Source organism: Pristis pectinata, chromosome 17 (genome assembly GCF_009764475.1).
Source record: "Pristis pectinata isolate sPriPec2 chromosome 17, sPriPec2.1.pri, whole genome shotgun sequence".
Classification (NCBI taxonomy): Eukaryota; Metazoa; Chordata; class Chondrichthyes; order Rhinopristiformes; family Pristidae; genus Pristis; species Pristis pectinata.
In genome coordinates, this window is record NC_067421.1 from 24295433 (window position 1) to 24317304 (window position 21872).

Consider the following 21872-nt stretch of genomic DNA (forward strand, 5'->3'; position numbering starts at 1 on the left):
CACCATAGCAACTGGAAATTTAAAATAAGTAATTAAGTGAACTTGAAATGTAAACAAGAAAGATGGTCTCAATAACAGCAATCATGAAGTTGTGGATTGCTGTGAAAAACCTTCTGGTTCACTAATGCACTCAGGGAATGAAATGTGCCATATTTACCCAGTTGAGCTTATATGTGTCTCCAGACCCACCACTGTGATTGACTCTTAACTGCCCCCTCAGTTCCTGAGCAATTAGGGATGGATTAAAAATGCTGGCATTGCTAGTAATATTCACATCCCATGAATTCATAAAACACATCAGGCAAGAACAGATTTGTAATAGTCAGCACTGCATTGTGTATGCAAAATCAATATCTCATGAATTTGGTTGAGTTTTTTTTTTGAAGAGGTGACCATGAGGATTGACGAGGGTAGGGCAGTAGACACTGTCTATATGGACTTTAGTAAGGCTTTTGACAAGGTCCCACATGGTGGTAGGCTGGTCCAGAAGGCAAGATCACATGGGATCCAAAGTCAGCTAGCCCACTGGATGCAAAATTGGCTTGGTGGAAAGAGTCAGAGAGTGGTAGTAGAAGATTGAAAGGGGACCTGAGAGGCAAGTTTTCCCCATACAGAGGGTGGTGGGTATTTGGAACGAGTTAGCAGAGGAGTTAATAGAGGCAGGTACAATTACAACGTTTAAAAGATATTTGGACAACCTCATGGACAGGAAAGGTTTAGAAGGATAAGGGCCAAATGCAGGCATATGGGATGATCTCAGGAAGGCACCTCGGTTGGAATGGACAAGTTGGGCTGAAGAGCCTGTTTCCGCGCTGTATAACTCTATGATTCTATGACATACAGTATTTATTTTTAATAGCAAACTCATGCTGAGAAGGGGTAGTTCTACAAGAAGCTAATATTCAATAGGTTCTATCTTACAAGCAAACAAAACAGTGTTCACGTGACAGAGTGGTTCCTTCTTCCTTTCTTGCAAGCTCTCTTTCACAACCACTTCCTTCCATTTTGTCATATGCCCATAGCACAGTATTTAGGATGTTTAAAGGGAATTTGCCGTTTCAGGGCCTTGGCAAAGTTTTGCTAATCTGACAGGAAGGATTTACATCACTAATCTGTGGAGATTTCAATGCTTCAATTAAAAAGATCATTTTGCCTCCTCTAAATTAAAACACTTGCTATAATTTCATTGTGCTGCACAGAAATTTTGTATCCACACTCGGGAAACTTATACAGCTTTGTAGATTGCACAGTGCATTCACAGAAGAAAGATAGTACATCATACAGATTATTAGTTTTCCTGTGATCAAAAAATTTTTATGTGCCATAACATATTAGATAAGGGGAGAGATAGGATGTTTTCTTTGGCTGTTTGGAGGTCCTGAGCCAAAGTAATTTCTGCCTCTGTTCTACTTCTCCCTCGTTGTAAATCTGCTCTTGACTACTCATTCTTTGCTTCAAGCATTTGAAGCTGTAAGTAGTTCTCCTTAACAACCTTCCTCCTTCTACTCCACACAAATATTCAGATGTACCTTATAGATCCATCTGGCTTCCTGCATCCTGAGAAATTGAATATTTGCTCCGAAATCCCTCCATGGCCTCATTTCATCCTATCTATCCAATTCCACTCAGTTGTGTGCTGCCTCATTTACCCTGAGCTCCTTTGACACCAGTTCCTTACCTCCTCTGTTTTACTATCAGAGACAATATCTGCATCACTATTTCAACATTGTTATGAGAGATTATACCCTAAACATTTTTTTCATCCCTCTGCTACTGCTGTCAAAATCCTAATAGGCCCTGCTCATCATCATATTACCTACCTCCTCATTATTGACATGTGTATTTATAAAATTTATTTTAGGTAAGGAACACAGACAGAAATACACATTGCTAAATTGCTTCTGACATCTGGATAACCAAACAAATCAATTTGTAGTAAAGTGCTGCAGGAAGGGCTAAAGGCTTTGCCAGTTAATTCTATACATGATTTTTTTTTCTTTCTTTCTGTTATGGTGCAGCCTGAAATGAAAAGTAACTGCAGGAGGTTTGGAATTTCATATCTAGTGAAAAGAAAAACATCTTAAGAGCTATTGTTCATTTCTCTCAAACTCAGAAATATTCTCCATAAAAATTTCAGTAGCCTTTCTCTCCACCTGCAAAAACAAAATCAAAGCTTTCAATGAATAATTTTATCACCTTTTCTTACACTTACTTGAGAAATGCCTTGGACCATTTCCTTTTGTCAAAATTCACCAAAGACCCAGCTAAGAAGCTTATTTGGGCTTAATCATCACTAGAGCTGATGATGGCATGCAGTAGCTATCTACTGGGGTTGGGAATTTCAATTAATTCATTGCTTGGGCACTAACGTTTTTGGAGTATTCCAGTACATGACTTGCAGTTGAAATATATTACTGTGATATCTCTGAAAATCTGATCAATAGGCAAATACTGATCAAATGGATCAAAGTTGGTTTAAACAGAAAAGTTCAGTCTCTTTTCTAAATATTACCTTACTTAAACTTAATCCATATACAAATATTCTTTAACTTCATCAGAAACTTTTTATAGTCTTAAAGAAGAGTATCTACGTAAGCCAATAACCATGACTGCAATGTCTGTTGACTATAAGCCCTGCAGTGGAGAACATTCCTTCTGCTGGAACGGCTGCCACAGAAACACAGGGTTGTCACTTTACTAGATAACTTAGTTTCTTCTAACAACTTTTGTTTGTCCTCCTCCAAACAAGTGGATCCTGATCAGGAGTAATATATGGCTCCAGAAAGAAGTGTTCAATTTCCGTATAATCTGTTGTTCCATGGGCATAAAATCCTCCTTTTTCTGTGTTTGCATACAGTGTTTGTTGTTGTGTCCGTTATAGTAGTGACTACCACTGCATCACTAAACCGATCATATACATTTACAATGTTTACTCCAATAGCATCACGTGGACTTTTAAACAGGTCACTCAGTCTCCCTATCAGTGCCATCCTTCTTAAAAAGGAAATGAAAATCTTCATGTATTTGAAGCCATAACCATACTTTCTTTGCTGGTTTTATGCTCACAGCAGCCACCTGCCAACCCAAAAACTCTGCATTGTCTTGAAGTCTACCACTTTACTGAACTTCTCCTAAGATGCCTAGAAAGCAAAAAGTAGTAACAGGCTGCACCATTGTCTTTCAAAGCATTAATAGCAAAGGTGCTGTGTGAAAATAGGACATTAATCTACCAAAAGTGGCAAGCGTGCAATTCAAATTGGCAACTTTAAAACCATCACTCATAGCCAGTTGAAGAACATGAGTGAAGCACGAGACAGATTTCCACCTAAGTAAACTTCCTTTGGTTAGGACAAAGTCGCTGGATTTGTCTTGCTTGCACATCATAATTCAGCCTTGAGTTTCAAAATTCAGTAGCTGTAAATAACATATTCAGTATTCTTGACAATGTGTCACTTCCAAATTAAAGAGTCTGCAAAACAACACTTTGCATACTCATATAGACAGATAATGACTCTCTATTCAGTGTAAGTTTTGCAACAGGATTTTTCCAACCTTTTCCATTATTGCTGTTATCATTTTGCATCTAGGTATTATTTATTTAGGTTTCACAAACTTCATGACTTTCTCACCTTCTACAAAGTTAGTTGGAAGCATATCATTTGCACTCGTCTTTGCTATTAAATCTGTAACTTTCTTACAAGGAGAACTGTGAAATCAGTAACTGCAGTAGATGTGTGCTTTTTCGCAACATCTAAAGCTTCAGGTGGAGAACTGTCTAAATGCCTCAGTATCAAATGGTGAAGCATTGAACTAGTCATTTTGTGGTAGGCCAATTTTACTTTGTAGAATGTGCACAACACTGCTTTCTCAAGGTACTTCAAGGCATTATTTTGATTTGTTCCTTTCTGAGATGCCATCGACTTTTATCAGCTCAGCAATGCAGTAATAAGCAAAAATGGTCTACCTTCCCCATATCACACTCACTGGACATCAATGCTGGACCATGCAGTGGGTACTGCTGTCAGCAATGATGCCTTTGATTAAGACCTGTCAATTTTCATTCATTCTTCTCAAGCCCATTGAAAATCTTTTGGCAACCAGACATATCCCCACTTATATTGGGGAAGTTAATATTTAATTTTTTTTAAATTTAAATTTTATTTACAGCATGGTAACAGGCCCTTCCGACCCAATGAGTCCGCGCCACCCATTTTAAACCCAAATTAACCTACCTGTACGTCTTTGCAATGTGGGAGGAAATCGGAGCACCCGGAGGAAACCCACGCAGACATGGGAGAACGTACAAACCCCTTACAGACAGCGACGGGAATCAAACCCCGATCGCTGGCGCTGTAATAGCGTCGCGCTAACCGCTACGCTACTGTGCCACCATGAATTTTCATTGAGTTAATATAAACCGTTTGAGTACTCACGGACAAACTATTTTTGAGTATTCAAGCTCACCCTTGCTATTTCCTTCCTTTTCGTCTCTTGGAAAAATTATTACAATTTAAATATTAGGATATATATGGCTACAAGCAGAAGTAGTGTCATGGCAAAAGGGATGCAAAGTTATGACCACCTGTTGCATGTTGTTTTGTTTACATAAAGCAAGCAGGGCAAAGTACTGCAAAAAAAGGCAAATAAAATTGTAGATTCTTCTTCATCCATTGTATCCAAGATTGAGCAGATTAACAATGTTAAGCTCAGGGCAATGGGCGAATCTATTTTTAGATAAGATAAGGAATATCTTGATACGAGATGAAATGACCATTGCTCTTTCATAGTCAATGCAGTTAAGTAAATGTTTCTTCTGCGAAAGATTCCCTTGGCGTTGGTTGACTGGGCAGACAAATGGTTGGTGCTACATCCTCCACCATCTAAAATGTGGCTTCACCTTTTGGATCTTGCTATGTAAACTACAGCAGGCTATAACGTTTGATACTTCTACTGAGAGGCAAAAGCCTGTCACTCTTCGAGGTGCCCATACTATACTCAGGCCAAATTCTACTGACAATATACAACCTCATTTTAGGTATATTCCCCTCTTGTCCTTGAGTCTGTCAATAAAAATCAGCAAAACACTCCTCACACTATGCCCATCTGCCACCTTTACCCACCATCTGTCCAGCTGTCATGGCCCTTTAAATACTAATGCAACCACAAACCAGGAAATTAGTTGCACAGGCGATCACAAATTAGCTTAAAATAAACTGTTGAGAAGTAGAAAAGGCAGAATTGAAATTTTAACTCCTGCAGACCAAATCACTAAAAACGAGTGTTGCCTCTAATGCTTTTTACTTCTTTAAATATTACATTGGTCATATTATTAAAAATACAATTTAGTTGTACAGCAACAAAGTGGAAATATTTTCTCATCATGAAAATAGTATTGAGATTTGGGGCTGGTATGCCTATCTCTTTCTTTATTTTTGTACCACCAATAATGGCTGGCACTTTAGGGGTTCCAGCCAAAAAGTGAAAGAACGGTCTCATTGCTGCTTTCATAATAAATTTAACAAATGAAGCCATGGGCAAACAATTGCAACATAAACTGTGCAAGCCTACAACTGTGCAAGCTCTTTAGAACAACATAATCACACAAGGACTTAAGGCTGCCTTCAGTCCAAGAGAAACAACAAAATAAAAATGAGATTGCTCAGTGACAATGATGCACAAATGTATTCATTGTAAACATACAAAATGTTGCCTTTATTTGTACGTATATATACTTTCTATGGAAATAATTTCTATGGAATGTATTATTGTTAAAAATAAAAGCATTAGAGGCAACAATCCTTTTTGGAGATTTGATCTGCAGAAGTTAAAAGTTTCAAGTCTGCCTTTTGTAATTTTCTGCAGTTTTTTTTAATGTTAACAAGATCTGGGAATACATTTCTGCCAGCATAAAGAGATGTCATCACTAATATCTGCTGAATGCAGAAGCATTTATCTAGCATGGCTCCTGAAATATCAGTTCTTCAGAAACTGCAGTGTTTCCCATTGCTCCATTCAAAGCTGTGCTCTGTTGCCAATCACCTGAGCCCGCTCTTCTAATAAATAAGGGACACAGTGGAATAGAAATTCTTCCGAGGTCGCACAGAAAAGTGGGTGGTGTTGCATCTGCTATCTATTATATGGTGGCATGAGGTATATTACAGACAGTGAGTATTATAGCAGCCTTTTTCCACTACCGAAGACAAACTTCTACCTAAATATATTGTGCTTTGATAAAATACTTATAAAATGAATCAGAAAAACTGCAAAATTCCTAATTATTTTTTTCAACGTAGAAATTGGCAATTTCACTCAAAGAGCAGTGGAAGCAGAGTCTTTGAATACATACAAGGCAGAGGTAGCTACTTGATAAGCAATGGGGTGAAAGGCTATCATGGATAGAAGGGAATGAGGAGTTGAGGTTACAATCAGATCAGCCATGATCTTATTCAATGGTAGAGCAAGCTTGAAGGGGCCAAGTGGCTACTCCTGCTACCAATTTGTATGCATGTTCAAAATTTGTGAACATTTTTCATTAGTGCTAGGTGTCTATTGATTACATAAAAGCTGACCATAATGAATTATAGGCTTTTCTATCTCTTGCAAGTTGTACTGTAATTTACTATCACCGTGAATAATCATTCAGTCCATTTTTAAACTTAATTATTTTCTCATGTTTACAACTATATCACACGACATTAAAGGATATTGTGCATGTGACTTCTCACATTGCGTATGCACACCAAAGATTAAATAATCTCTATTCTCCTTAATCAATTCTGTGGAGTCAGGGATAATTTGCTTCCTCTAGAGAATGGGCTCTGAGGTGATTAAATCGGTCCTTGGCGGGATCTGCAGATTGGTGGAGCAGGTGGACTTTGATGGAAATGGGTGCACGGGTTATTTGGATTATCGTATGCTTCTTCCAGTTCGTGCTCGTCTCTGTGGGTTCCCATTAGAAACTTGGTGTTCTGTGCCTTCCCAGATGATTCTCTGCCAGTTTGAGCAGACTTGGGCCAAGAATTTCCATGAGCTGCTGAGGACATTACTTTTATTTCAAGGAAGTTTGAGAATGACCTTGAAGCATCTCCTCTGTCCTCTTGGAAACTGCTTGCTATCAGAGAGCTCAAGATAGAGTGCCTGTCTGTGGGTTCTAGTATTAGGCATGCAAGCAATGTGGCCCTGCCACGGGAGCTGATTGAGCATGATCAGAGCATTAGTGATGGGGTTTTGGCTTGACATTGATATCACCGATCAATCCTACCAAAGGATTTGGAGGATTCTGTGCAGGCAGAATTGGTGGTGTCTCTCCGGTGAGTTGTCCAAGTCTCTGCAGCATTTGGGGCATGGGGACACTGGTGCTCAACAGGTCTTGAGTTTGTGCCAAGTCTAAGATCTTGGCCTTTGAACGCTCTTCTTTCACACATGGGAAAATTGCTGTGTTGGCACACTGGAGGTGGTAGTGGATTTCATCATTGATGTCAGCCCTCGCCGAGAGATATGTCCCAAGGCAATGGGAAGTGACTGTGCCAAGTGGAGGTTTCACCATTGATCTTGGCTACTGGACCGAGTAAGAAAGCAGGGAGGGGTGAGTGCAGTGGGGGAAGTTGATGAAGGACCTTTTGGACAGTTAGTGCAAGGGAATCAACAATAGATTGCTTGGCCTACAAGTAGGACCATAAAGTGTCATTTGCGTCTGTAAGTTGATGACTATGTTTGATTCTGAAATGGAGGCAATGAATGTTCAACAATGAATGCTGCTCATCTGGTAAATTAATTCCATTCCAGTGAGGAGCTTGAGGCAAGGAAGATTAAAAAGAGGATTGGTACCTTGATGGGGATAATCCACCCTGCTCTGGGATTGGGTCTGTGACGGATCACAACTTGTATATCATCAGGGAGTAAACAAAGTCAAGTGATAACTGCCAGAAAACAAAGTGCACAGGAAGTTTCTCAGAGACTCTTTAATTTATTGTTTTGGTCTAACATAGATTTAACCAATTTTCAATCCATTACTTTCATGTTTGTGCCACAACAGCTCTCTTTCCCTTCTGTTCACCAAAATTAAAGACCAAGTTGTCATTAGCTATACCTGCATCTATATATACATGGACTCCCCAAATTATAGATAACCTGAATTACAGAAATCCAGCTTTACTTAAATTCTCCCATACAATTTTAAAGCATTTTTCGATATAGTTAAAAAAAAGTAATAAAGTATTTTGTGGCACTTATTAATGACTGGATACAATATGTATTCCATTAATTTAATTATGGGTAGTGTTAGGATGGATATTTGATGAAATGAAAGAATTAGAACAAGTGTACGTAGAGCAGCAGAACAATACGATATGGATAGCTGTAGAAAATGGACATTTCTGACTTACAAAGTAATTGGTTTAGGGACAGTTTTCAGGAATGGAAGCCTTACGTAATCCGGGGACCACCTATCATAGTACTGATGTATAACAGGGCTGGGAAAACTCTGCTCTCTGCTCACAAACACATTTTTTTTTACAAAATCATCAATGATGTTAAAAATCACAAAAGGCATGAATGAGATAATCATTCATTGAAAAGTAAAGTCAACTAAAAATTGATTTAATCTACCTAGATCAAAAACAATAAATTGCTAAGTCTCCAAGAAATGTCCTGGGCAGTTAAATTTGCATCCTGGCAATTATCATTTGACTTCAAGATGTACTTTCTTCAGATGTACTTTTCTGTTATCATCATTCATCATTAAGCTCATACCTTCCCCATACCATTATGGTTTCCATTTAGCAACAAAGGAAGAATGAAAGGCTTTTCAGCCCTTCAATTCTATTCCACTAACCATTGGAGGCACAAAAGACTGCAGATGCTGGAATAGGAGCAAAAGACAAAATAAACTGCTGGAAGAACTGGCAGTGGGTCAAGTAGTGTCTGTGGAGGCAAATGGATGGTTTATGTTTTGGGTTGATACCGTGCTTCAGGACTGAGAGTGTAGAGGGAAAGTAGCCAGCATACAAAAGAGAGAGGGAGGGGAGAGACAGGGGGCTGGTATGTGATGGGTAGAAGCAGATGAGGTGGGGAGGTGGGGTGGGGGAAGAGGGGGAATGATGGGCAGAAGGAGCCAGGTAGGGGAAGGGTCAGTGCTAAGGCACCTCCATTCCTCCATCAGGAAGATCTTAGAACCATTCATTTCTTTTTTAACCAGTTTTCTTCCACCAATAGTTGTGCACGCCCTGGCAGAACTTGTACTTGCATGGGCCCCAGCTATGTCTATCTTTCTGTAGGCTACATGGAACAGTCATTGCTCCAAAACTACTCTTTTTCCACTACATTAATGACTGCATTGGCGCCGCTTCTTGCACTTGTGTGGAACTCGTCAATTTTATCACCTTTGCTTCTAACTACCACCCTGCCCTCAGATTCATCTGGACAATTTCTGATACTTCTTTCTTTTCTGGATCTTTAACCCCATCTGAGGAGACCAACTATCCACCAGCAAACCTACAGACTCCCACAGCTACCTCGATTACACCTCCTCCCACCCTGTTTCTTGTAAGGATGCTATCCCCTTCTCTTAGTTTCTCCATCTGTAACTACAGATCTGATCTTTGAATGCTGACTGCCTTTTGCATGTTTATGTATTATTCTTTGGATTTGATTTTTCTGTCACCCATCCTCCATTGTAGTCAACAACCTTCCATACCTAGCTGCGAAACAAGTCACAAGGTTAATTGTGGGGTAGATGTTTCTGTAATTTCCAGCATGAGTTCCTCTCAGTGATCCAATTGACACCTAGCACAGAGAGGTTTATTCTCTTCCAAGGATCAAATTTAAACATGAAAAGTAAACTACCATACATGTGCATAGATTTGTTTCTTTACTATGTTACAACAGCAATTTTCAAGAAGTTCTTTGACTGGCAAGGTCTTTGGGGATATCCTGAGATTGTGAACAAGAAATGTGTGTTTCCCTGACATTTAAAAATAAAGACTACGCAATATATAGTGACACAAAATGAACTACATTTGCTAGTTGAACGTCCTGATCTCCCCCCACCACCTTTAGTGGCCACTCTTTCATCTGTTAAGCCTCATGCTGGACAACTGCATCTCTGAACCCCTGTGCCTCTTCACCTCTCCCTCCTCCTCCTCCTCCAAAATCCATCTCTTTGACCTTTCAGGCATGCAATATCAAATTTCCTTCTTTGGCAATTGATGCCAAAAACTATATTTTGGTTGTGAACATCACAGACACAGCCAGCATTATTGCCCATATTTGGTCGCTAAGAGTGTGGCTGTATACCTCCTTCAACCATTAGAGATTGTTACAACCTAATGACTTGTTAGGCCATTTCAGAGCGCAGGTCAATAGTGTGGGACTACAGCACACATAAGCCATACAGGTAAATTTGGCAAATCTTCTTCTCCAAAGGATATTTGTACACTGATCCGGTTTTTACTGACAATTGGACAGCTTCAAATTATCTTTTCATTTTTAGATATTTCAAACTAAATTTAAGTTCTTAAACTTTCATGGTGGCAATCTCAAATCATGTTGTCTAGATCACTGATCTAAACTTCTGGGTTACTAGTTCAGTTGTGTGACCAAACCCCGGTGTAAAGTACTTTGGGATGTTTTTCTGTGTTAAAAGGTCCAATAAAAGCACAAATTAAATATTCTGAACACAAACAATTATAAATTGGAATGAAAGCACAGCACAATACCAATATTTAAGGTACTGAAAAGCAGCCAAAACAGGAAGTTTTGGAAAAACAGCTTTGTGATAGGAGAAGTTGCTAAGGAACTGGTGAACATAGCAGCCTCCAATGAGTTCGGAAGTGCTAATTATATCACAAGTCCTTTTTGGGGAACTTAAAAGTTTCTAAACCAATACACAATGTCACATTAAATATATGTAGTATACACATAATGAATGCATTAAAAAGTTGCATCAAACTGCTGACAAGTAGAATTTAAGAACTTTAACCAAATTAAGATTTGGGAAGGTAGAACAAACGTCTAATCCCTTACATCTTCAAATTAGTGAAAATGGGATTTACAACCGACTAATGTTTATCCAGCAGCTTGCCAAACAAAACACTCAGGAAGTACAAAACAAAAGGGAACTAGTGTCAGCAAGCAGTAGTTAAGAAAAGGTGAAACCTCACATAAATCATGTTTAATATCTCAACAGAAGGGATTTCAAAATATGTAAATACATTATAAATTAATTCAAGTGAACAATGATCTTAGAAGCAAGGAAGATCCATGTATAGTTAAGATCTCTTTTCAATCCTAAGTAAAGAAATTGAAAATATCCTTCATGCATAGATTCTGCTAGTCCATGGTAAGGATCTTTGGTTTGAATATTAAGTTTTGGGGAGATTATTGGTTACATAAAGTTAGTATTTAACTGGTATCATCGCTTATATTTATTTAAAATGCAATTAAAATATATTTTATCAATTAACATTTAGAATCCCCATATTCTCTCAAACAAATTTTACAATGGCAAAAGATCTGAGGAACACTATTGAAAGGAACCACATCTTTCGCTCCATTAAATGCAAATACTTTTAAACTTAAAGAAAAACAATGCTTTAACTTACTACATTAAATGATTCAATTCCAGAATCAATGATGAAAGAGCAGAAGCTCATGGGCTTCGTTAATCATTTGGTTAAAAAAAACATTTTCAAAAACAAAAATGGTGCACTGGTGAAAAATCCTAATTTATGTACTTTTTGACATTAGAGATTATTTACTGATATTTCGAAAATAGCTAATTGTGCGTCTTGAAAGCCTTTATTTTAAATTCCAATTATTTCTTATTAGTCAGGTATTGTGGAAGAAAAACAGCAGCTCCATTAAGACACTTTATCCAACCTGCTCAACCCACCAGGGAAAATGTTTACATATTATATTACATGAAGAGGCCAGGACAGCCTGTTTTCCTTTCTCCTGCTTCTGATTCCGTAGAGATGGGAAAACCTGGGCCCTAGAGTAAACCACACCCACAAGACAGGGAGATTCAATAACAGCGTTGCAAACAGATGTCATAGCAACAATTTAAAACTGCATCAAAAGCAACCTTACTACTATGGAAATTAAAACACCTTATGCTACAGAAGAAACAGTCTCTCATTTCAAATTCAGTTACATTTTGAATTATTGTAGCTCATTTATAACTTTTACCATGTCTCACAACTTGCTGCTCACTGCCACCTTGAGGAGGACAGTAAAGGAAATAGACTTGGTCTACATTCCTTTGGCAAAGACCACAATAGAAAAGGTACAGGTGTTTGGAGACACAAGAGACTGCAGGTATTGGAACCTGGAGCAAAATAAAACTGCTGGAGGAACTCAGTGAGTCAGACAGACCAGATGAAAGGTCTTGACCCGAAACGTTGACAGTCCATTTCCCTTCACAGATGCTGCCTGACCCACAGAGTTCCTCCAGCAGTTTGATTTTGGGCGCAGGTATTTGCCAGCATTACCAGGTTCCCCAACGTCTATGGGGTGATAAACCACACTCGTGTTACAATTAAGGCTCCTTTTTGGAACCCAGAGTGCTTCATGAATTGCAAGACCTGATACTCTCTACACATTCAAGTCAAAAATGAGTACAACAAGGGTTTTTCCCTTGGTCAATGCCTGGTGGTTAGGGAGCATACATGACTTTCATTTTTAGGCAGTCTATGACATCCTCTAATATTTCAGAAGCTGCACTATCCCAAGGCCTGGATGTTGGGCTATACATTCTTCCTTGGTTTCCCAATCCTGTCTGTGGTTCAATCAATGCAGCCACAATGAAAACATCACTACCACTGGGTGTGTAAAATAAAATCAGGCTGCACAAAACGCCACCTACACTAAACTGCACACACCAGACAAGTGTGCACAGGGCACTCCAGTAGAAAATCAAGGAAGATTAGGAACAAGACTGGTTGCCAGAGAATGATGATCGAGGGAGGTGGCATAGAAGGGAACCTGCAAGCTGGAGATTCTTCTGAAGACTCCACACCACTAGGGTGGCAACACATACGGCTGCTGCTTCACAGCTCTAGCAACCCACGTTCAATCCTGACCTGTGTACAGTTTGCATGCTCTCCCTCTGAGTGAGTGGCTTTCCTCCGGGTGCTCTGGTTTCCTCCCATATTCCAAATACATGTGGGTTGGGACGTTAATTGGCCACTATAAATTGCCTTGAGTTTGTGGGTGGATGGTAGAATCTGGAGGAAGTTCATGGGAACGTGGGGAGAATAAAATGGATTAGGATAGGATTAGTGTAAATGGGTGGTTGATGGTCATCACGGACTGGTGGGGCCAAAGGGCCTTTTTCTGTGCTGTATTTATCTACTTCTTGCCAATATTTATTTGGTGCATTAACATTTTACAACATTGTCCCAATTGGGAATTCCCACTTGACAGGCCTATGCCAAACTATCCTTGAGGAGATATGCACAATAATCAACTTACTCATGGTTGGCGAAATGCAATAATTACGTGCTACATCATGTGGAGATGGAAGAACTTACCACCTAGAGAACTGAGGTACAAACCAACACCGTCCAACACCATAGTTTTTTGCTCAGTAAACAGTGGCAGGATATTTAGGACTGGAATGAGGAGACATTTACTCAACCAGAGATGGTGAACCTGAGGCATGATCTACCACAGATAGCTGTGGAAGCCAAGTTGCTGAATATATTTAAGAAGGATAAAGGCAGATTTCCAGATACAAAAGGCATCAAGGGGTGTGAGGAAAGAGCAGGAATATAGTTTTGAGAGAGAGGATGAGCCATGATCATACTGAATAGCAGAGCAGTTTCAAAGGGCTGACTAGCCTACTGCTCCTTCTCCTATTTTTCTATGTGATTCTATATAATGCAAACAGCAAGTCACCAAAAAAAAGTGCAAATAAAGTAACTCGTGCTATGGAAAAATGTAGATTAGTAAGATTTATGAAGGAGATAAAACTTAGCAGAATATGACATTTCCATTTCCCCATCTCATAAACCCAACATTTTGGCAAAACCATTTAAAATACACAATCAGTCTCAATCAAAAACACTCATCTCTGATTATAATATTGTTCAAAATTTGATTAGACGGATAAGGCAACCCTTTCTGAAAAGCAGGTGCTGAAGGATAAAAATGCATGCAATTTCTACAAGGAAAATTATTCAACGATCAATATCTTAAGTACCAATCTGATAAACAACGCAACTTGATCGAAATTAAAGTAATATCAAATCAAAATGGAACAAGATGCCAAACAGATGTAACCTGGTCAGCCTCTATGCTGTCAGCCTGTTAGTAATATTGCTGCCATTCAATTGTTTGAAGTGCAATGCAGCAGAGCATAATATTGAATGAAACACCAGCTGTTTACTGCACAGTCAACAAAGCAATCTTCACTGGCAATAAAAACTACTGAACATCACATTAACCACTTCAGAGACTGAGCAAAGTAAACTGATTAAAAGATCCATGGAAACTACACAGAAGTTCCCAGTTTGAAAGGTGGATTATCAAGCAAGCACTATTCTGTTGGTGATATCACTATATTTAAGGTTGTCCAATTGATACAGATTCGCAAATAGTCATACGAAACAAAAATCACGTACACCCAAATCAACAAGCACATCAGAAGCATTTATTTTAAAGTATAATTGCCTATGTAGCTATTTTGTGATGCTGCATTTATCTTCCATTGCAAACTGCTCAGCTTGAAGCAAGCACATTTTCACTTTCCCTCCACTAATCACAGATCCAAAATGAAACAATTTAAGGCATTAAAATAACATGCTTCCTCTACTAATTGGAAATTGACTACAAAAATAATTACAAATCTTGATCCAAGTAGCTTTCCTCCCCAAATGCTAGTTTTATAGTTTCTAAAACAATAGCCAGACTACTTTAAATATACCATAGTTTTTTGCCAGCTAGTTGGTGCATTTTCAAAAAGACTCTATTTTCACTTTATTAATCCCAGGGCCACAAAACTGAACTCTGTGTATAACTGATCAAATCATTCTCTAGATTTAGCTATCAGCTGTGCCTATTCTCATTAAGCAAATCCTATCATTCCTGGATCTTAGAATCACACTACACAAGAAACCACTCAGCCCATCTTCCTTACGTGGTCTCTCTGAAAGAGCCATCCAAATAGTTCCACATCCTTGATCATGCCCCTAACCCTAAAAATCACTCCTTTTCAGTGTCACATCCATTTTCTTTTTGGTTATTCTTGAATCTGCTCCATATCCTTTCAGCTAATGCATTGTCTTTACAGACTACCATGAACCATTTTCAGCTTTTGCAAAGTATAAACAGCTTCCAGATGCCTTCATCTGTTGGACCAAGACCATTCTTTATCTTTGCCACTAATTCACCTTTGTCCCTCAGTTTCCCTGCTCTAAACTTCCTCCTAGGTGTCAGCCATTCCATCGTTGATTCCTCATCACTCTGCACTTGTCCTAAATACCTGCTTTTGCCCTCGACATAACCCTCAATCCATGGTACCAAGATAATAGTTTGGATAGCTTTTATTACTCAAAGATAAGAGCTGATGTAATATGTTTGAAAATAATGGATAATGAAATGACAGTTGAGAATTTTCAAGACCAGTTAACTGAAGTAAAGGAGCGCAGAAAGACAAAGCTAAGAAAATCTACTAAGTTTAGAAAATATATTTGCCTAGAAATTCATTCCCAGTTGGCGCTCAGCTGAGTAGTATGCACTGCCACTACTATATAATATCACTGACTACAATAAACCATTAAACAATATAATAGTCAAGGTTGATTTTAACTGTACTTTCACAATGGCAAAGTATGCCAGTTGAAATAAGACAAGCATACACGTGGAACAAACCACCACAGCTACATCATATATCATCCTAACTTGAAAGTATACTGCTGTTTCTTTATCACCATTAGGTCAAAATCCTGGATTGCCCCTACAGAATAGCTCCATGTTCACTGTGCAGAAGGTAGCAATTTAAAGCAGCAGCTTGCAATCACTTTCCCAAGAGCCCCTAGAGAAGATTGATAGGTGCTTGCCTTGCCAGCCATGGTATATCCCATAAATGAATAAATAAAAATAAGTGTTAAGTATCAGGGAATTGTCAAATACGTGACATCTTTTAGTGGTTACAGAATAGGGTTAGCAGGTATTAATACAAACAAGATCTAACATGTCTTCAAAAATAAATCTGTTGAAATATAAAGTCAAAGTAGTAATCAATATTGAAATTAAAAGGTGTCTACAGAGCACAGGCTGCTGGCTGACAGCAGGGGCCTGGCTGCTCAAGAGATGTGGTTTGCAAACTGACAGGACTATGAGCCGTGTTTGTCTGCACCAGCCAAACTTAAGACAATGAGGCTACATTAATTGGCCTATATCAAACAAGGCACCTACAGCTAAGTTATCTTGTACCCTTCTTCCAGAGATAAAGGAGGGCTGCCAGACAAGACTACATTTTGTCACCTAGCACATCAAACATGGTCACAGGCATATTTACTCTTATCAATAATTGGGATATTTGTGTACTCAGAGAGTCACCCCTCATAACATTAATTTGGGCATCTGGTTCTCTGCCCTAGGAGGCTTTTAGACCATGCATGTGAATTACACAAGTCCCAGCAAAGGTGTTTGAACCTTCAGAGGTGTCTGTCAGTTACAATGTGCTCCCACTGTAAATATGTACTTCAATGAAACGATTTGTCAGACACCAAGTACTGAAGTAAACGATGTCATTGTAGTTAATGAAATTGTATTGAATCACCTATTGTTAGCATTGTTCTTAGGAGTATAAAAACTTAATGGATTTTGGGAGACTTTGCTCACAGGGTCTTGAAGAGAATGTCTGCTCTTTGGTCTGCCCAAAACTCATTGGCCTTGCAGATGTCCGTAGGGAATGCTGCCGACTGGCACATTCCAGGCTGCAGGAGTACGTGCTAAGGGATGCACTGAAGCTTAGTGAAGCCAATGCTAAGGCTCTGTGGGGAAGGATCACAGTCTAGGATCCTTCCACTATCGCACATGGAAGGGCTGAATTAGGTGGGGATACTCCTCAAACACTGAAATGGTATATCGCCCTGGGGGCCACATGAGTAGCAATGGTGCTATGGTTTAAAAAAAAGTTAACAGTACTCTCTTCTTTTCCAGTCCTGATGAAGGTCCCAATCCAAAACGTTGACTGTTTACTTCCCACCATAGATGCTGCCTGACCTGTTGAGTTCCTCCAGCATTTCGCGTGCATCACTCCAAATTTCAGCATCTGCAGAATTTCTTGCATCTCAGTTAACACAACCAAATGTACTGACCATGACTATAAAAGTTTTGCACTGTTTCTTATTTTGTATATTTTTTTATTATAAATAAAGTTTCTTTTTGAAATTAAAAAAAGCTTGTTGTAATAAATAAAGACTTTCATATCCACCAGTTCCTCCAGTGACTTAGTGATAGTCACAACACTAAGGAAAAGAAATAGGAGTTTTCTCTTGTGTTGGATATATGCAAGATGTCCAACACAAGAGAAATCACTGCTGGTTCTGGGAAACACCACAGCAGCTAAGCAAAGGGAAATATATAGGCAGTAGAGATCATAACACAACATTGAAAGAAAGCATGAATACCAGCAATGATAAACAACAGAATCAAAAAGGCTAATTTTGAGAGATGATAAGGAACTGAAGGTAGATTAAGAAAAAATGACAAAAGACTGAACTGCAGTAGAAAATAAAAACAATCATCATTAGACTTCAGGAGAAATGTGTTCTATTGAAAACCAAGATAATCAACAAAGAAAAATGATGGATAAACAAGAGAAAAAGAACAACTGAAACTGAAGAAAAAGAACATGCACTGAGTATGAATAAAAGGGAGGAGGGCACAATGGACTAATATGGCATCTAAAAAAAAAGTCAAAACACAATTAGAAGAGTAAAGAGAGACCACAGAATTAAAATTATAATGGAATATAAAAAGAATGTCTTGCATCCGACAATCACACAGGTAACAAAATAAAAATCAGGCTAAGAACACAGCCACCAAAGGATGTACAAATGGATGCTCACAAGAGTGAAGTAGGAGAAATATTAATTACTTTGTCCCAGTTATTAAATACGGTGACGAAGGTAGACAGGATAGAATAAAGAGTCAAACAAATACAAAGATATTTAAGATAAAACAGAAAAGATAATTGATAAACTAAGCAAACAGAGGGAAAAAAAATCACTTGTCTGAATGGATGGTATCATCTCACATTAAAAGTTAGAGAAAAATAGCAGAGGCATTATGTTTTTAATTCATTTATGGGATTCATTGTTAAGGGCCACTTTCACCACACATCCCTAACCACACTCCAGAAGGTGATTATGAGCCACATACTTGAGCTGCTACAGTCTGTATGGTGAAGCTACACCAAGTTGGGAGAGTTCCTGTAATAAAGCCATGTGACCAAAAATGGTAAGTAGCTGCAGGGTGTTTTATAGATGGTACACGTGATGGTCACTGGTGGAGGATGAGGTGAATGTGTACCTGTCAAGCAGAATCCTTTGCCCTGGATGGTGCTGATATTCGTGTGTTTTTAGAGCTGCGTTCATCTAGTTCAGGAAATATTTCATCACACTTCTGATTTGTGCCTCGTAGGTGGTAGAAAAACATTGGAAGTTGGCCACTTCTCCAGACAACTACTGCAGCAATGTTTTGGGCTGGGATAATTGACCTCCAGCAACAGAACTCTCTTCCTTTACATTTGGAAATCAGTTTTTTTCCCAAGCTTTGGACCAAAGCCTAAAGAGGTCTGGAACGATGTGGTCCTGACAGGATCTAATCTTCAGTAAACCGTTACTGATGAATCAAGAGATGAATATGTGCTTTAAGGCACTATCAATGACAGCTTTGGTTATTTTGCAGAACAGTATTTTAGGGTGGCAATTGGCCAGATCATATTCTTCTTACTTTTGCAGATGATACACCTGAGCAATTTTCTACATTACAACACTGCCATCTATCCCGTGGTTGTACTGAAACAGCTCAGCTGCAGGTGCTCTTTGTTCAGGAGCATTAATATTCCTGACCATAACTGAATGTTGTCAGACCCACAGCTTTTCTGTACTCCATGCCCTCAGCTGTTTCTTGATACCATGCGGAGTGAAATCACATGGCTGAAGCTCAGAAGGAGTACTTGTGGCAGAAGATGGTTGCAAATACCCCTCCCTGGCCCTTGGCTCTCCTCCCATTAGCTAGTTTAATGGCTGTCACTGCCATTCATAACAGATGAGGCAGGACCATTATGATCTGCTTATAGTGGAAGTTTCTAGCTCTTACTCCTGCATGCTGTTTCTACCACTTAGCATACATGCAACCCTGTGCTGTAGTTTCTCCAGACTGGCACCTCATTTTTTAGGTTCCATTCATGGCATCAATACTGCTCACTGAACCAAAGCTGGTTGAATGGTGGGATAAAACTTTGTTGGCACTGATGCCCACATTTTAGATCTGCTTTGCATCTGTGCCATTTACCTCAGGGCTATCTGCAGAGGGTAAATAGCCCCAAGGTAGATGGCATAGATGAAAAGAACTGTGTGGTGGAATAGTTCAAGAGGACCAGCAAACTACTAATACACCCCTATATTTTAAAGTTGCAATAGGTGCAGCTGATGGATTTAAGATAGATTAACACTGAATGAAGATTCCTTATCCGTCTTGTCATCAAAGATTTAATTATCTGGAAAAGTATTGAGAAATTGAAAAGATAAAGCACAGCAAGTACATATTACAAAAAGGAAAGGTTATGACTGATCACTCTATTGAAGTAGCAGAAAGAGAAGACAAAGATAAAGCAATGAATCAGGAAAATCAAAAGGCCTTTGATAGTGTACAGCATAGTAGATCCATGACAAAGGTCAGAACACATCAGCAAACAAGTAGCAGAACAGAGAGCAAGCTGACTGCAAAGTCGGAAACAGAGTATGGATTAGGCTTATTTAGATAGGCTGGCAAAGAGAGGAAGTAGTGTTCTGTAAGGATCAGTGCTGGTTCCTTGGGATTTGAAAGTGCAATTTTAGTATCAACAAGTAACAAAATTGAGAACGGAAGAAGAGGGAGGGTGGGTGGGTTTAGTTTTTACTAAGGAAAATATAAAGATGCTGAATGAATGGGCAAGAACAGAGGAGCATCAATTTAATGCAGGAAAAATGTAAGGTAACACAGATTGGTGCACAAAACAAAAAAACTAAGGTGTTTTAAATGGAGAGAGATTGGACAATATTGATGTCTTAGGAGTCTTTGCACACAAATCACTGAAGGCCAAAATATGTGCAATGAGCAATCAGAAGAGGAAACGGCATGTTTTTTTTTACAAGAGAACCTGTTTCTGTACTGTACAACTCTATGCGGCCTTGGGAGCACTGCACTTGAAATATTGTATACAGCTTTGGTCTCCATAACTAAAACGAGAAACTTGCCATAGAGGGAGTGCAACAAAGGTTCACCAGAATGTTTCCAGTGATGGCTGTTTTCTGTATAAGCAGAGGATGGGTAGACTAGATCTCTATTCTTCAGAGTTTAGACAAGAGAAGATCTCATTGAAACTTACAAAATTCTTAGAGGGGTCACAGGCTGGATGGAGGGAGAATATTTCCCCTGGCTGAGAAGTCCAGAACCAAGGATTACAGTCTCAGAATAAAGGGTAAGCCATTTAGGACAGGTCTCTTTCCCCTCCAGAGAGAGTGGTGAGTTATCTATCCTAGAGATCTGTGGATGCTCAGACACTGTTCATTCAGAACTGTAGTCAACAGATTTCAGGATATCACAGGGATTAGGGGATATAGGACTCCTCATCTCTCTTGGGTCAGTTTTCTAGTGAAAAGAGCCATAATCATTTGAAGCAAGTATATCCCTACAGTTCCAGTGGCATCTTTGTGATCTTTTATTTCCACACTTTCTCCATGCCTCTGAAATTTGACCCAAGAAGTCTTTAACATTATGAATAGATTTGGTAGGACAGACATGGAGAAGTGTTTCCATCTCTATGGGAGTCTAAACCAGAAATCATAAACACAAGGCAGCCATAGAATCATGAAGGAGGCCAGTCACTATACCAGAGCAACTCACTACACCAGAGCAACTCACTACTTCCACCCACTGACCTTTTCTTCATAACCTTGCAAATTTCATCAACATATGTTTATCCACTTCCCTCCTGACAGCCACAATGGAACCTGCCTCCACTACATCTGCAGTGCATTTCAGATTCCAACCACACAATAGGTAAGAAAGGCTTTTTCCCCATGTCACTTAATTCTCTTCTCCTTTATTTTATAGTCACCTTGTCTATGATCATCTACCAAAGGGAACAGCCACCTACTATCCATTCTGTCCAGACTCCATAACATTCTGTATGCTTCTATTAAATTTCCTCTCAGCCTTCTCTTCACTTAAGAAAGCAGACTCAGTCTCTCCAATCTATACTTGCGACAATTGTCGCTCATCCAAGGAACCATTCTCACAAATCTGTTCAGGGCCCTAAAAATGCCTTCACATCCTTCCTCAAAGTGGTGACCAGAGCGCTGAACAAGACAGTTGAGGCTGGAGTTGAGCAGTATTTCCACTCTTTCAACTTGTCCTGTTACTTTCAATTATTTGTGCACATATACCGCTTCCCCTCCAACCCCCCCTCCCACCGGTCCCTCTGCTTCAGCACCCCTTTTCAAACAGTATTATTTATTCTATTATACCTCTCCTTATTCTTCCTACCAAAAAAGCATCCTTCACATTTCTCTGCATCAAATTTTTCAGCCATGAATTAGCCCACTCCATCAGCCTGTTTGTACCCTGCTACAGTCTATCACAACTCTTCTTGTGGT

General features: G+C 39.1%; 1 protein-coding gene across 1 annotated transcript in view; it reads right to left on the reverse strand.

Moving 5' to 3' along the window:
* The window catches only part of setd1ba (SET domain containing 1B, histone lysine methyltransferase a), a 110875-nt gene that overhangs the window by 39522 nt on the left and 49481 nt on the right, over nucleotides 1-21872 (reverse strand). The gene's annotated exons all lie outside the window — the stretch shown is intronic.